Source organism: Mastomys coucha, unplaced genomic scaffold (assembly GCF_008632895.1).
Source record: "Mastomys coucha isolate ucsf_1 unplaced genomic scaffold, UCSF_Mcou_1 pScaffold9, whole genome shotgun sequence".
In the NCBI taxonomy this organism is placed as follows: Eukaryota; Metazoa; Chordata; class Mammalia; order Rodentia; family Muridae; genus Mastomys; species Mastomys coucha.
This window is the reverse complement of record NW_022196915.1, coordinates 85,617,049-85,621,126: the sequence shown is the minus strand read 5'-3', so window position 1 is coordinate 85,621,126 and position 4,078 is coordinate 85,617,049. Positions and strand designations below refer to the sequence as shown.

General features: G+C 40.5%; 1 protein-coding gene across 11 annotated transcripts in view; it reads left to right on the top strand.

Annotated features, from left to right (window-relative positions):
• The window catches only part of Klf12 (Kruppel like factor 12), a 411,614-nt gene that overhangs the window by 845 nt on the left and 406,691 nt on the right, over nucleotides 1-4,078 (top strand). The gene's annotated exons all lie outside the window — the stretch shown is intronic.

Sequence of the window (4,078 nt, the reverse complement as noted above, 5' to 3'; positions counted from 1 at the left end):
GGAGGGGGTCGGGAAAGGGCGATGCTATTGCCGAGCCAGGAGCGGCGGTCGGATTCGCGGAGAAGAAAGAGGGAGGTTACTTGTCCCACTCCCTAAACATTTTTAAAAGAACTTAACAAGTAACATGAATTAAGCAAATGTTTTGCTCCCCCGACTGGAATTGTTGGTTGCAGTGTTTGCCTGACATTTGCCAAAAATGAGAAATAAATCCCCAGGGCTGAATCGGGGAGGGGGTGCGTGGGGGGCTGTCGTGGAAGTAGTTGGTCCCTAGGAATGGATCGGCTGAATGAATAGCCACACTGGGGCCGAGCAGTGCGGGCAGTGTATATGGGCTCTGGAGAGAGGAGGGGAAGGGGTTAAGGAAGAGATAAGATTGCTGGCATGAATAGTAGTCCTGGCGCTACATTTATTATTGTCTCTGGTCGTAATGATGTGGAACTGTCACTTGCTACTGTGCCTGGTCCATGGGAGTAGCCAGGGGCTGGCCTATGGCTGTTATTTTCAATTACGAAGGACCTGGCTGGAGTTGACAAGGGACAACTTTGTAAGGCCACCTGGGCCGAGAAGCCCGCGGAGCTGGCCTAGGAACCACTTCTAGCCTTAGACGCTCAGCTGAGGGCTAGCACTTGACCTCTGCGACGTTAGTTGGTGTTCATATTAGATGCTCTTCTACCGGGGAGAGTCAGTTCTGCTTTTGTTGAGTAGAGAACTGACTCTCAGAACTTTGCAAACTTTTATCTTTGGGGGAAAGGGTGGGGTGCACTCAACAGTTTTGTTTCTTGGTGCATTTGAGGCAAATACTTGGAAAAAGTATCAATTCCTTTGTTATGTGTCCCGTAGCTTCCCAGCCCCCTCCCTCTGCTCCTCTAGTTTTGCATACTTTACTAGTAATTGTCCTAATTCAGCTGATAAAAGCTGAAATGTTGGGTTAAGGAGTATTAGTACAACGGAATGTATAATCTGGATAAACAGTTTCTGTGTTTAGTATTGTCAGCTCTCTAACTGTACAGATGGCTTAAATCTCTGTTTTGTATAGATTGTTTTAAATAATTCTGCTGTCTAATAGAATTCTCGACTGAGCACTAAGCTATTTTAACTTGGCATTAACATTCTGTTTCCCTGTAACACAGGAGAGACAGGTAGAAGCTCTATTTACATTTAGTGAATGTGCATCTAGGTGCTTCTTAGACATCTGCCAATCAAGTACGCGTCATTCTGCAAATCCACCTGGAAGCCTTCATGCCTCTTTCTTAGTGGTGGAAAGAGATGTTTAGATAAGTAAATGCTTTGAAAGACCTTTGGTGGCTTTTAGGAAGCCGCAGCTTCTGATGGGAAGAGGAGTGGTCCCTTCGATGAGAAAATGAACGATCGTCCTAGACATGCTTTTAAAACTGGCATTTAATTAACACAGGGGGACCCTTCCTCCCTAGGGAAAAAGCCTGTCTACTGGCCAGCCCTTATCTGAGTGTAAGTTACATTAAACAAACAAACAAACAAACAACAAACCAAAACCAGGTAGAAATTGGTTATGTAAAGAGTATATTTTTAGGATTGAAAAATTTAACTGTAGCCTGTTGTTATTTATAGGATGCTTGAAGACAGACATTTCAGTTGTATCACTGTTGCCTGCTCAATCTTGATAGTCCAGGAAGCTCATTTGGGTTTGAGAGAGAGAGAGCAATTTGAGCATTTAAATATTGGCAAATACGTTTACTGTATTTAGAAAAAGAAAAAGTTTTATTATGCTAACTCTTAATTAATCTGAAATATACTTAAACCAGCCAAGTTAAAATATTTTCACATGAAAATTTAATTTACGAACTGCATCTGTTTAACTAGCAGAACTGTGTCAGGGTAAATAAAACATTGTTGAGGATTTCTGCTGCTGACTGAAGTCCTTCAGTTATTCGTCTGCTACTCAGTAAGCCTCATTTCAAAGAAACTTTGGTCAGCTCAACTTTATTGGGGAATATTTTTTGTAACTGTTTATTGAATGAAAATTGTTGTCTCCCCCACCCCCAGCCCCTAGAAAGCACTTTTCAAGAAACCATGTCCTCTGGGAGGAAATGGTCCCGGTCTAACAGTTGAGACCTTGACCTTAGCAACTCTTGGCTGCTTGTTTACTCCAGCTGCTGCCTGTGTCTGCTCCAGAAGCAGAGGTGGTACAGGCACCCTTTCTCCTAGGGTGCTTCATGTTCAGTCCCCAGAGCTTGCACACAGCCTAGAGTCTGTAATGTTGTGACTATGCATAGATACATACGTTGCTCAGAATTTGCATCACTTCTTGTGGAGGGGAAACACATTTTCAAAGTCTCCAAGAGTCATATCTTAAACCACTAAGCAGTCTGTTTCCAACATAATAAAATTACTTATTTTAAGCCCAGCTGCGTTTTATCTTAGCAAAGGTGATTTAACTTCTGTGTCCTCCAGACCTTGTACTCAGGGGTTTCAAATGGGAAGTGTTCATTAATTTGTAGTTGTGAGAAATCTTATCCAGGCAGATGGTACTTACAATAGCTGATGACATAAAATTGCCTTGGGCGTTTTTCTCAGTTAATACAAAATGAAAAGTATGAAATTTCATATTTTATGAATTAAATAACATTAAAATAATTCTATAAAATTGAGATGCTAGACAATGTGTTTTCTTATATTTGGGAGAAGTATTCTTAAGTGTTTTGAGTTCATAAATGTAGTTGCAGTGTATGTGTATCAATGCTACATAATTCTACAAAAGTTGTAATGGCACAAACACCATTATTATTATTATTGATATTTTATCCATAGTGCTTGTATGTGATTAAGGAACAAGTGCTAAGAATCTTCAAAATAATACCACCATTATCTTTTTTTGTTTATAAAGTAACTTTTATTTTTAATAAGTTCTGATATGGATTGCAGCTTCTGTCCCATTTACATTTTAAAACTAAGTACAATGACAGGCTGGGAATACTTCTATTTTGCCTTCTCCCCCTTTTAATGTAATCCCGGCAGGACTTTACTCACTCTGTAGCTGCCCTTGAACTCCTGATCCTCCTGCCTCCACTTTCTGGGTACAGGATAGTCTTATACCCCTACACCCAGCTTATTTTCCTTATTAAAGAAAAAACCCTAAAAGGTTTTCATTTTTTAGCTTGTGAGTTATTCACAGCTTTTGGCTTTAAGGGTGTATAAACTGTAAGAGTAAAAATATTAAAATTAAGTCACTGCCAACACCCTCTAACCACAGTCTTACCTCATCTACCACACCCTCTCCACTCCCAGATGCAGAATAGGAACTGACAGATGGGTCTTGCCCTGTGCCTGGAAGGTCAGCTGCGTGAGGCTTGGCTTCTAACTCTATGGGAATTCAGTCCACTAGAATCCCTTCTTGGGGGCCCACACAAGCCACACCCAGTCTGAAGTCAGCCACTGACATGTGATTTGGAATAAATGGTTGCTTTCTCCATATATTCTCAGTAATTAGGTTACAAAAGGTTGTTTTTTTTCTCCTTCTTTTCTTCTTTTTTTAATTTTTGTTTTTTTTTCTCCACAGAGTGGCTACTTGAGTAATTATACTGCCCTATAAAAATTTGCTTTGGTCTGGCAGCAGATTATAGGTATCCAGTGAAAGAATTGGGTTCTGTTTCCCACTTCTTTTTGTTCAACTTAAAGCCCTTTTTTAAAATATTAGTTACAGAGTTACAGATAAACACAGTTTATTTAGTTTGCTGTTGTTTTGGAAGAGCTTTTAGTTTACTATTTCATACATATGTTCACTGTATCTTGATTATTTCTATCTCTGCCAGTTCTCTTTTCTCCTCAAGGACATGCCCCAATATGCTTGTCGCGTTGTCATGTCCTTTTGTGTGTGTGTGTGTGTGTGTGTGTGTGTGTCTGTCTGTCTGTCTGTCTGTCTGATGCTCTTATTAGTTCTGCCAGTTGGAATGTTGACTAATCTGGCTGGCTTGTCCTTGTGCAGGTCTTGTGCAGGTAAGCATAGTTGCAAAGAGTTGGTCAGTGTAATAGCCATGTCCTGTCCAGATGATTGCCTTTTAGAATGCTCTTAACCTCCCCCGCACTTCCTCAGTGTTTTTTT